General features: G+C 38.5%; 1 pseudogene; it reads left to right on the top strand.

Moving 5' to 3' along the window:
* Nucleotides 1–4,030: 4,030 nt before the first annotated feature.
* On the top strand, nt 4,031–13,050 carry LOC139453834 (IgGFc-binding protein-like; annotated as a pseudogene).
* The last annotated feature ends 233 nt before the right edge of the window (nt 13,051–13,283 follow it).

Below are 13,283 nucleotides of genomic sequence, written 5' to 3'. Positions count from 1 at the left end.
TGCTTGAATTACATACAAGATGTTTAAATGAAGTAAACTTATATAACTAGTCAATTTTGTGTTCTGCTTTTCTCTAAGAATTACCGCCTTTGGCACTTTTATGGACACGCCTCCTGTTTGGAACTATAAATAACTCGGATCCATAACCATAGATTAGAACTTCAAAGTGTCCAGGATGTGCGCCCTGTTGTTAATACGGTCTTATATTTGCACAGCTGTAGTTCACGTACGGACAATAATATTTCTGAACTCAAAACAGTGTTGTGTATGTGTTTTATAGATAACACTTATCTTAGATTAGGGGGATGGGACATTTAGGGAAGATGTAGGCATCCTCATGGCCACCAACTGCCTTTTCCTTCTGCTGATTTGTATCTTTCTGTATTTGAATATGAATGACGTTTAACTTAGCTTTCTATATCGATGATCTGACATAATTCAATAATTGTCAAATAGCCAATTCCCTTCCACTCATTTACCCACCTTGCCTGGAAATAAAAGACACCATTTAAACCGAGTCATTTTTCATATTTAAACCTGTGCATAAAATTAACGATAAATTATCAATAAGACTGTATGGCAAGAGGGATGTCTTGAACTTACAAATAGTCAACTTTCCCTCTGTGTCGAGCAATATTAAAGCAGCCCCGGCCTTTGGTACAATCGAGCATACCCTTTCTACAAAGATTTTACAGACTGTCATACGACTCCAGCTCAAACTTTGTCATATCAATACAGTAAACTACGTTAATGACGAACACGCTTATAACGAATATAAATAACTGTTTCTTGGTCCTGTCCAGGTGCTTTATATATGACGTACATATGCTTACAACAAACTACGGTTATAACAAATTAAAATTGGTGGTCCCTTTGAGTTCGTTATAACCATAGTTTACTGTAAATCAATTTATAATGCGCCTAATACCCAATTACCAAGTGTTCTCCCATGGTGCTACGTCTATACACAAGTGCACTTAGTCATGTGCAGTGCAGATGTGGTTCGCTTTGAGTGAGGTTTATTAGGTTAATCAGGACTGACAAGTAGATCACTGAGATGAAAAACAGAGTGAGTGAGTGAGTGAGTGAGTGAGTGAGTGAGTGAGTTGGTTTTAACGCCGCTTTTAACAGTATTCCAGTTATATCGCGGCGTGTCAGCTTAATGTGGGAGGAAAGCCCGAAGTGATGCAGGTCTCAGACGTTTACCACTTCGGTGAAACCCACGAGCACGGGTATGGTGCTGACAAACCTAGAAACATATCTGGGGCGAACCAGGATTCGAGCCCACAATCATAGGTTTCTGGCGAGCCCAAGGGACGCAACTCTGCACAGCGAATCGCGGCGCCTTAGACGAGAGGGCCACCCGTGCCCCCGGTTCGCTTTGGACACACTTATAACCAGACGGCAGATTAAAGCATGGTACTAAAACTATGAGGGTCTGTAGCAGTTGGTTTGGTGTAGAAAGTAATGTTGTGCGATTCATCATGTGTTGACCAGGTACATGGGTGTGGACCTAAGGAGGAGTATTCCAACACTTCACAAGTGCCAAGTCCCTGTCAATAGACATCTTCATCATAGCTTTGCCACCATGACAGCTGCCCCGGCTTTCCCCGTTTCATTTTGGATGATAAGGCAAAGAGTATATTCAAATGCAAATGCTTCATACTCACGGGAGGCCCATTCGTCTAAGGCGCTGCAATTCGCAGTGCAAGGTTGCATCCCTTAGGCACGCCAGAAACCTATGATTGTGGATTCGAATCGTGGTTCGCCCGATTATGTTTCTAGGCTTGTCAGCACCGTACCCGTGCTCGTGGGTTTTATAGAAGTGGTAAACGTCTAAGACCTGTATCAGTTCGAGCTTTCCCCCCACACGCCGGGATATAACTGGAATACTGTTAAAAGCGGCGTTAAACCCAACTCACTCACTCACTCACTCATAGTCTTTACTGATAAATTAGGGTCCATTGTCTGTGTGGCAGACTCTAGGTATGCGATAACTGGCAAAGTGAGCCTTTGATTTATCTGTCACAGTCAGTGGAAAGTGTCCTCTAACTGATCGATTTACATCAATCTGAAAAATCACACACAGTCACCAGGTAGTTGTGTTCCAAGGTAAACTAGTCCCGCTAATCAGCTGCCACGGCGTCGTGGGCATTTGGGTGCCTCCTTCTCATTATGTGCACATGTTCCACATGCACTGCACATATATTGTATAGACTTTCTCAAACCGTGCCAATAAAGTTTGTTGTTTAACGCCGCACTCAGTAATATTCCAGCTATATGACGGCGGTCTGTAAATAATCGAGTCTGGACAACACAATCCAGTGATTGACATCATGAGCATCGAACCATGCAATTGGGATATAATGACATCCATCAACCAAGTCAGCGACCCTGACCACCTGATCCCGTTAGTCGCCGCTTACGACAAGCATAGTCGCCTTTTACGGCAAACATGGGTTGCTAAAAACATATGTAGGCGATCTTCCACAATGATATATATTTAGTTCCAATGATGAATTTAGTTCTCTTCTGCACAATATTGTTCATGAAGCGTGGCAGTATCTGTGTCGATTATAACGCTGTCTCTTCAGATACATCAAAATCGACACATCAACGTCAGAAAATACTCAATCTTGATTTTCTGCCCAATCAGATTCTATAGGGTGTAAAATAGTGAAATATTATAAGAATGGATCATTTAAAATTTGTGATGACGTAAGGTCATCTGGTCAAACGCTGGCCTTGTAGGAGATTTCCGAGAAAAATGTTTGCTGTTTTGTCTCTCATGAAATTGTGTTGGGGATTTACCATGTAAGCTGCAGCAAACACAAATTGATAGTTGCTCAACTCTTTTTGAATGAGTAAAAGATGCAAATACTTATCATTACTGTCTTTATAATTCTTTGCGGCTCGTTATCGGATACTTCGAAACCGTTGAATTAACATTTGCAGTTTAGCACTTCAAAACCTTTCAACTGTCTGAAAAAGAATGTCTGATTTTCAAAGAAGGATTTTAAGTTGGTGTGGCTGAGTGAGCTGGGTTTAATCCAGTCAGAACAACAATTCAGTGTTCTCCTGCGTGTCAGCATAATATGTGAGGAAAACCTGAAATAGGTGTTGACCAATGTGGCGGATGTAATGCAAAGTTTGGTTTGTTTGTTGTTTAACGCCGCACTCAGCAATATTTCAGCTTTATGACGGCTGTCTATAATTAATCAAATCTGGACCCGACAATCCAATGACATCATAAGCATCGATCTTTGCAATTGGGATACGATGACATGAATCAACCAAGTCAGCGAGCCTGACCACCCGATCCCGTTAATCGCCTGTTAAGCATAGGTTTCAGAAGACAAGTTCTATCCCGGATCTGCACGGGACTGGTAGCAGCCCCAAGCGTCGTTACCACGACAAAGAAGTAAAATCCATAAAGTTTTATGCCCAAATGCCCTTACCCGAGCATGTGTATCATCATCCACTGATGACAGTGACAGTCTGTTTCTCAGTGGTTGTAGGTTATGGAGCAAGGGACAAAGTTGATGGATGTTGGAATGATCAGGTTGAGATCAGGCTCCAACCGTTCCTGATAATTCTTCTTCATCGTGAAGTCAGAAGAAAACGTGCATGGGCATCGTTATCTACCATGGTGTTGACCATATCAGTGCAGAATGCAAGGAAAATGACTGAACATTTCACATGTTCTCTATACACTTCATGATCTTCACTCCGGCAGAAAAGAGGTTGGTTATGAATATTTGGCGAATTCACCGTACTGCATTAGGACAGCTAATATTTGCAGTTCAAACAGTGGATCCACATAATTTTACGAAATTATGCCACATGAAGACAACTTTTACATTTCCATTTGTGATAACCTATGCACCTGGAACTGCATAGACGAATACAGCGTTCTCGTTTTCTCATGTGCTCATACCATATGTGTCCCGATAAGAATGTTGAGAAAATAGAAATTATTCTTGTGGGATTGTACAGTTGTCACTTAATCGTCTCGCCAGAGGACTTGGCTATGTTGGTATCACTTTTGCTGACGTTTGGGGCTTTTGGGGTACCTTCAGGTGAGAGTCTACTGTACTGTGAATGAAGTGATATCCCCAAAGAGAATACAGCATAACCTACATTCTTAAATCGAAAGTTTTATTGAAGTACATTTATTACGGGGTCATCCACAGTCGGGTGTGATCTGTCGGGGTAGTTTAATTGCTTTTCTACAACATATTTGACATATTGATCGGCCTGTGCATATATGCAAAAAATTCCAATGAATGGCATTTGTTAAAGACTATATTTTACTGTGTTTAAAAAGGTGCAAGCTTCTGAATACTTCATTACGAATAGAAGCAACAACACAGGACGAAAATTACATCCTCTAAATATCTTTTTTAAAAAGATAATGAATCTGTATTCTTATTGGAGAAGGTCAATAGGCCAAGTAAACTGACGTCCAAAAGAAACTTTACCAGAGTTGGAAATCACTCTTGCTCAAAAACAACAAAACATACATGCATGAGACCCTGGAGCACCATTGGAGCGCCACCAGAGCGCCACCAGAGCGCCATCGGAGCGCAATCGCAGCGCCAATGCATCTTCGAGGAGCGCCATCAGATCGCCATGGAGCGCCGAAGATCGGTAGGCCAGCTGTTGTGGCGATCGGCGGCGCTCTATGGCGACCTTGCCGATCAAGTAGCGCTCCGATGGCGATCTAGGCGATCAATTAGCGCTCCGATGGCGATCTAGGCGATCAATTAGCGATCTGATGGCGCTCTGGGCGGAGCGCCACAGATCTTTGTGCAGGGGAGTCAACCGGCGGCGACCTTGGCGATCATGGAGATCAGTTAGCTATCTGTTAGCGATCCGTTAGCGATTTTGGCGATCTTGGCGCTCTATATGGCGCTCTATGGCGCCCTCACGGAGCGCCGTGGATCGCCGTGGATCGCCGCTTAGTGGAATGGGGGTATTAGATTTCATTTTTGAGAAGATTACAAGAAAACTGCATTGACCTAAATGACATGACCAATTTCTAAACTAACCCTTCCCTTCTCTCACAATGTAATAACGTTCATAAAAAAATATAACAAATGAGAATTGAACAGCAGTGATAACTTACCTGATGCAGACCTCATTAATGAACTCGACCGGAGAGAGGAAGGTCGGGGGTTCAATCCTCGGCCTTGTCATACCAAAAGACGTTAACAGATAGCCCTTGTTGTTACCCTGCCTGGCTATTGTTATGTTAGTGTAATCATCTTGAACGCGACGTTAAACCCCATTTTACCTCACCCCATTGATGAAATTGCAAAGAAACAACAGAACTCTTGTCAGCCAGTGCTGAGACCTATCCTCATGCTGCTGCCAGGTTATTGTGCTAACAATAGCTTTGTAGCCACTACTAGCCCGCAACTCATTCCACAATAGTATTATTATTATAATTGTGTTGATGCATCTATATATGATTGTTGCATTGAAAGCTGAATGTTTGATTAATTCTTTCTTTTCCTATCAAGGCGGAGGGCAATTTGAAGGTACATCCTTCTTGCTGAGTTACACCCCAGCTTCATCAAAAGAACTGGAAAAAGGGAATATATATATGGTAGCCAATCACAATGGCACAAGCTGCAACGTGACATCTGGCAGAGGATCAAGCACACTATTGGTTGACAGTACTTGGTACCGTTATATACTGCGTGAAACAAACAACGTTAGTACAGCTGGTATAGACAGGGAAAGTGCAGTTGACATTAGTTGTACAGGTTTTGTATAACTGTATATATTGTTCAAGACTGTAGGAGGGGGTCTTACAGACGCCTTTGGTGTAATGCCGGTGTCATCACTGTCCACTGATTACATCGTGCCCTCTGTGACTCTTAACCCCACTCTGTCCATAGCTGCAGCCTCTCACAACACGACCATGACAGTGCTCTTCTCACCCAACTGTTCCTTCAGTTATGAGAACAACATATATGCTAATAGAGACAACATTTTAGTATTGTTAAACAATCATTGCACCCGATGGACCCTTCCCAAACGCTAATTCAAGCAATCTCTGTGATTATCATGGAACACGTGTCCTAAGTACAAGTCCGGTGGCTGTATGTTCTGGCTCGGGTGTCCTTGGTTATCGTAAAAAACATGGTGACAAGGTATTAGACCAAGTACCGCCTGTAAGTTTTCTAGGAAATGATTATGTAATTCCTCCACTTGATCACACCGACTCGTATCAGGTTCGAATAACTGCGCCAGTGAGTAACACATCCATTACTCTGACTGATGGTAACATTAGTTATTTATTCTCACTACAATCTGGACAGACACATGTCACAGACTATCATGCTGATGCTGTAGTTGTCCTAACAAGTTCACAGCCTATTATTGTACAAAGAATCTGATTCACCTTATACAGTTTTCTCTTCAATAGTACCACTCATCAATAGATACGGACATGCATATACAATTCCAGATGTCCAAGGTTATAATGGCGCCTTCGTCCGCTACCTGAGTATTATAATAGACAGCAACTGTACAAATCAAATTAGCATTAACAGGGGCTGGTGGAACATATCTGTTGGTGGTCATCAGTATTCGGTTACAACATTAATGGCTCCAGCTTCTCTGAATACTACACCTGAGTGCAGGTTCGCCATCCAGGTGTATGGACTCGGGTCATCTGAAGGCTATGGCTATTTTGCTGTCCCAATATCAGGTGGTACCTCTAATGAAAACAGTAAGTGAATAAATCCTGTAACCAATTCATTTCTTTTTCAAATATTTATAGCAATGGCGTACAAATAACGACGACAGCCCAAAAGTCCACACAGTGGTTTAAATGAATGATGTATATGGTAGATAACATATATGGCAAATAGAAAAGTTTTATTCAGCCTGGAACAATAGATATAAAATAGCCCACAACCCAAAATCCTAGTCCTGATTCGGATTCTGGGTTTGAATAGAACCCCAGTTAATCTATGCTGGTCTTAAGAGGACAGATAAAGAATCAGGTTGCTACTTCCGGTTTGGCAACGGCGGCGTGAGGACGCAATCGCCGGGGGCTCTAGTCAAAATCTGACATTATCCAAAACATCATGGCCTCTAAGGGCAAATCAAAGAAGGGATCACCAAAAACTAAGAGTGAAGAATCTGTTGGGGGCACTATTGGCAAGTATTTACAGTCAGCAAGTCCGGAAGGCCAAGACACTGTTTCGATGCCAGCTTCAGCTCCATCATCGCCCACACCACGTGTAGATAACGAATGGAAGGATTTCTTTCGAAGTGAACTGAAACTCGTTATGGATAAAATATGCTGTAGAGTTGATACCGTCAGAGCGGAATCGAAAAGAGTTGATGGTGTGGAATCGGCGACAGATTTTCATTCAAAATGCATCGATGACTTCGCACAACAAATCGACTCGACAGAAGTTAATATGAAACACCAAATCAACATGCTGAAAAGGAAACTTTTAGAAGCAAAAATTTACTCGAGAAAATCTAATCTTCTAGTCTATGGAGTGCCAAATACAATCACTACACTAGATTCGCATTGTCGGGGGATATTCAAAGATAAACTAGACTTGGATGAACAGACTAGAAAACATGAAGTTTGTGAACATACATCATCTACCGAGATTCCACGAAAGTGACAAACCAAATCCATATCATTATTAAGTTTGTTCTTATGCAGGATCGGGAAGCTATTATCAAGGCTACTTTCGCCAGAGGAAAACGCCTATCAGAGGCTGGCCTTTCGATCAGAACGCATCTACCGTTAGACTTGAAGAAACTGCGAGGAAGATTACTACAAAAATCAGCGATCATTCGTAAAAACTACAATCTACAGACTCGTTCGCGAGAAGGGGACGGATGTTATTCTTTACTACAGAAAAGATATCAGGTCAGATTGGAAAACTCAGGGGAAGATCAGGATCCTGTTCTCATATGAACGTTAACACAACATGCCTGCCGAATGAATATTAATCTATGGGACTTTTTGGATTCTAAGAATATTCAGTGATTGCGAAAATGGTGTAATGTGTTATTCTATTTGACCTACATTCCACTCGTTCAAAAGAATCTTCTTCATCTACTTTCACATAGTATGAATGGTTCGTACGGATTATGTCTTATGTTTCATTCAAGAACAATTTCGGGGAATTCATATGTTATTGGGTAAGTGCGCCAATAATGACTTTATTGTAACTATTTCTTATGATCTACCCATGTTTATCGACAGACCACGAGAAACTTTAGCGACATCATATCACGTGACACATCATGTGGCGCATTATGTGCTTCAAAATGGCGGACATATGTTTATTTCCTCGTGTTTACATGTTAGGACTCGGATTTCATGACCTGATGACTAATTGCATCTCTGTAAGATGTTAAAATTCTGACAAAGGATATGTGGATATATCAGATACATTTCACCACCGAGACTAAATGTCAAAGAATCCACTGATCAGCTGCTGATTCTTTTTTATTTCATTGATTGGTCGATATTTGGTCGAATATGTCTTTTTTGTTTTTTTTTGTGATGAAACTTTTATCACCCTCTTCATGCACACTAAGCACATGTTTAAAGACTGAAACAGAGCCCCCAGAATGTGAGGGGAATTTGCCTTACCTGAAGTATACAACTGTGTGCATGGCGAATTGCAAAGAACCTTTTTTAACCTTTTTCGTTATTTTTATGTAGTTTGTGTGTTTCAGAATTTTTAGTGAAATACTGTCACTGGTCCTGATGATATGGAAATAAGTGTTTCCCTTCAATAATGGCTAGTATTGGTTTTAGTTGCTGTTCTGTTAATTGTAGAGGACTACAGGAGACTGAGAAAAGAAAAGATGTCTTAATTTTTTTACGATCAAAATTATATTCACTGTATCTTTTACAAGATACACCTTTTTCCAAAGAGCAAGAAAATATTATTAGAGCACAGTGGGGTTATGCCTGTATTTTTAACTCTAAAAATAGTCAATCTAGAGTAGTGGCATTTTTATTCAATAGAAATATGGCATTTAGATATTACAATTTGTGATAGACGTTTAACATTAGTGAATATGTATGGCCCAAATACAGATTATTGGAGACTTAAATTAAATGTCTGGCGAGATTTCAACCCTGACAGTAAGAAAATTACTTGGCGCAAAATGTCACCACTAAAGCAAGCAAGATTGGATTATTATTTTATTTCTGAAACTTTATACCCTTTTATAACAAATGCTAGGATTAAACCAGGATGTAGAACTGATCACTCTATTATTGATATTGATATTTCATTCAAAGATAAAAACAAAAACAACGTTCTACTTATTGGAAATTTAATACATTGTTACTGACGGGCAAAAACTATGTAAAGAAAGTCAAAGAAACTATTTTGAAAATAAAAACTCAATATGCTCTGGACTATCAAGATGATATTGTTGATATAGAAAACCACTTACTTCAATTTAACATTAATGATCAATTATCTTTTTAAACATTTTTAATTGAATTGCGAGGTAAAACAATTTCCTATTCAACTTTCAAGAAAAAGGAAAGAACTGAAAAAGAAAAGAATTTATTAGAGGAAATTGAATCTGTTGAGAACTCGCACACTATTACCTATGAATTGTTAGAGGAAAAAAGAAATGAGTTAGAAGAAATAAGGAAACATAAAATGGCAGGTATAGCTATTAGATCTAGAACTAAATGGATAATGGAAGGTGAAAAAATTAGTAGTTATTTTTGTAATTTGGAAAATAAGGAATTTTGTAAGCAAATCAATGACTAATCTGGAACTAAAAATTGGCTCTACTATTACGGATAGTACTGAAATAATTATGGAAGCTGCAAACTTTTATGAAAATTTATATAGTAGCAGAGAAGATTGCATACATGATCTTGATCTAGACTCTATTCTTGACAAAAATACTTTACCAATTTTAGACAAATTGGCTAATAAAGATTTGGAGAATATGATTACTTTAGAAGAATTAGCTATAGCATTAAAAAACATGCCAAATAAAAAAGCCCAGGTTCAGATGGATTTCCTTCAGAATTCTTCAAGTTCTTTTGGAAAGATATAGGACAATTTTTTATTGAGATCTCTAAATTATGGCTTAAAGACAGAATTGTCAGTTACTCAAAAACAGGGGGTCGTTGTTTGTTTCCCAAAGGGTGACAAACCAAAACGTTTCTTGACAAATTAGAGACCTATTTCATAACTTAATGTTTCTTATAAATTAGCCTCATCATGTATTGCAAATAGAATTAAAGCAAAACTTCCATTTATTATTAATGAAGACCAAACTGGCTTTATGTCTGGCCGATATATTGGGGATAACATTCGATTGATATACCTGGCTTACTTCTTTTGATTGACTTTGAAAAAGTCTTTGATTCTATTGCTTGGTCTTTCATTGATAATTTAAGAAAATATATTTCTACTTTTTATGTTGATATTAAGAGTGCTATGTCTATAAATGGTAACATGTCCTCTTGGTTTAATATTCAGAGAGGTTGCAGACAGTGTGACCCATTGTCTCCTTAATATTTATTTTATGTGCAGAAATATTGTCGAATTTGATTGGCTCTAATGCTAATATCAAAGGTATTTTTATTGAAGACAAAGAATTTTTGATGTATCAATATGCTGATGATACTGAATTACTTAATTCTGAAAATTAATTATGATAAATCTCAGGCAATTTGGATTGGTTCCAAAAGAGGTTGTAAAGATAAGTACATGGAGAATTGTCCAATAAGCTGGAACCCAGAGGTATTTAGAATTTTAGGTATTAAATTCTCAGTTGATTTGAAAAAAATGTCAGACTTAAATTTTAAAGATAACGTGTATGAATTGAAAGTAATAATTCAGAAACGGATGAAAAGAATTATTACACCAATTGGCAGAATTGTAGTTATAAAATCTCTAATTGTATCCAAGCTTACCTATTTGTTATCATCATTCCCAGATCCCTCCCAAGAATTTCTCAAAACATTAAATGACATGCTATTTAAGTTTCTGTGGAACGGAAAGACTGATAAAGTTAAAAGACTAAAAGTCTGTCAACCTGTTGAACAGGGAGGGTTAGGTATGATTAATATATTTTTGTACACAAAATCTATTATGATTACTTATAATATATTTTGGAAAAACTGTTATGAAGCTTTTGTAGATTTAAGAAGGCTGTACCAGATACTTTCAGTAGTATTTTAGCTGAACCTATTTTTCTCAATCGCAACATCAAAGTTAATAAATTACCAATATTCTTGAAAGATTGGGTTGATAAAGGTATCACCCAAATAGCAGACATTGTAAATCATAATCATGAATTCATAACTTTTGAAGAATTCAAAGACATGTACAAGATATAATCATCTTTCTTGGCTTTTTATGGTATTGTTTGTTGTATTAAGTGAGTGAGTAAGTGAGTGAGTTGGGTTTAACGCCGCTTTTAACAGTATTCCAGTCACATCATGGCGTGTCAGCTTAATGTGGGAGGAAAGCCCGAAGTGATGCAGGTCTCAGACGTTTACCACTTCGGTGAAACCCACGAGCACAGGTATGGTGCTGACAAACCTAGAAACATAATCGGGGCGAACCGGGTTCGAACCCACAACCATAGGTTTTTTGGTATTAAGAGATATTTGAGCAGTTTGAATTTGACTTAACTCCCTGCTGACTCTGTAGAAGAACATCGCTGTGCTATTAAAAAGATCTTCTCTAAGAGTAGAGGCTCTAAACATATTTATAATATTCTTGTATTTGTTGATATGAAAACAAGAGACCAGGAACAGTGTGAGTGCGTTGGTTTCAGTATCGAATCATACATAGGATACTTGAAACTAATTCTTTGATGTTTAAAATGAATATTTCTGATACCACGCTTTGTTCTTTTTGCAAATGTTATGATGAAACTATGGTACACCTTTTTTGGGAATGGAAAACCTTCTTAGATTGGATAAATAAATGTAACCATGTACATCATATGAAATTAAGTGCTGAACTTGTATTATTTGGAGTTAAAGAAAATATTGTTTCTGACAAAGTTTTTGATCTTCTTATTCTAATAGCTAAATCTTTTATATATTTCTGTAGATTAAAAAAACACTAAATCTTTGCTTTGCAATATTTCAAAAGATGTTTGTCTGAGATACAAAATTGAGAAGAATATAGTCTTTACAAATGGTAATGTAGCAACATTTTATAAATCATGGATCTTTTATCACATATTGTTTGAAGAAGCAGAACAGCAATAATATATGTATTTCTTTCTCATATTTGTTTCTTGCCAGGATCAGTGTTTGAATAATATTTTAAATGCTTGACTGTGTTTTTTTTTGTTATATTTCTTAAAAATCACCTTGGCACCATTTCCAATACTTGTATTTAATTTTTCCCAAATGTATACATACAGAATTGATATTAGACGATGATTTATCTCAACGTGCTATGGATTGTTTTCTTTTCACAAAGAAGTTCAAGCTTGCCATATTCATTTGCAGTTTAATTATGCCAGGTCATGTCATAGAGAAATTGAACGACTATCCGCCATCTTGGCAAATATATCACACTGAAAAGTGAAAACAGTATTGCACTACACCCGAAATACACTTCCCTGTTCCGTGCCATCGGAATTCCGTGAGATGTGCAGCATGTGCTGTATCTTCAGTTCGTAGGTCGAAGAAGTCTTAATAAGCAATCTCAAGAAATTAATTAACTCAGAGGGACAGAATACCGTTCTGCACCAAAGTTACTGTTGCTTGTGTCAGGTGCGCGCCACTTTGATATATATTTCCTTCAGATGAAGAAGTTAAGCTTCTTGGTCGCCGAAATGGCGATGCCACAGGCGTCACCCAAGGGGACTAAGGCCAAGGGAAGGCACATTATGGAACCAAAGGTGGACAGTCGACTCACGAGACCCGAGACCCACGGCCACACTCTTGGTCGACGCCTACCAGTGTCTGCTATAAAGGATCTGTCCACAATACGACTCATGTTTGATCCCATTTTGCCAGTCTGTGGCCTTGTTACGCCTTTACTTCCTTGACATGAAGTCATCCCTGATGTCTTGGGGATAGTTTTTTGCAACGCTGAATCTTTATGCATAGATCTAAAAATAAAGCCGAATGTTTGCTTGAGACATCAAACTGTCAGCTTTAACCATAAATATTAGTTTGATTGTTTGTGTGTTTGTTGTTTAACGCCGCACTGATCATCATTATCCAGCTGTATCCGTCTGTACATAATCGAGTCTAAATCAGAAAATACAGTGATCGAGCA

The sequence above is a fragment of the Haliotis cracherodii genome, unplaced genomic scaffold (genome assembly GCF_022045235.1).
Source record: "Haliotis cracherodii isolate W230 unplaced genomic scaffold, xgHalCrac1.p SCAF_10, whole genome shotgun sequence".
Taxonomy (NCBI): Eukaryota; Metazoa; Mollusca; class Gastropoda; order Lepetellida; family Haliotidae; genus Haliotis; species Haliotis cracherodii.
Note: the sequence above shows the minus strand (reverse complement) of the source record. Positions and strands in the feature narration are given on the sequence as shown.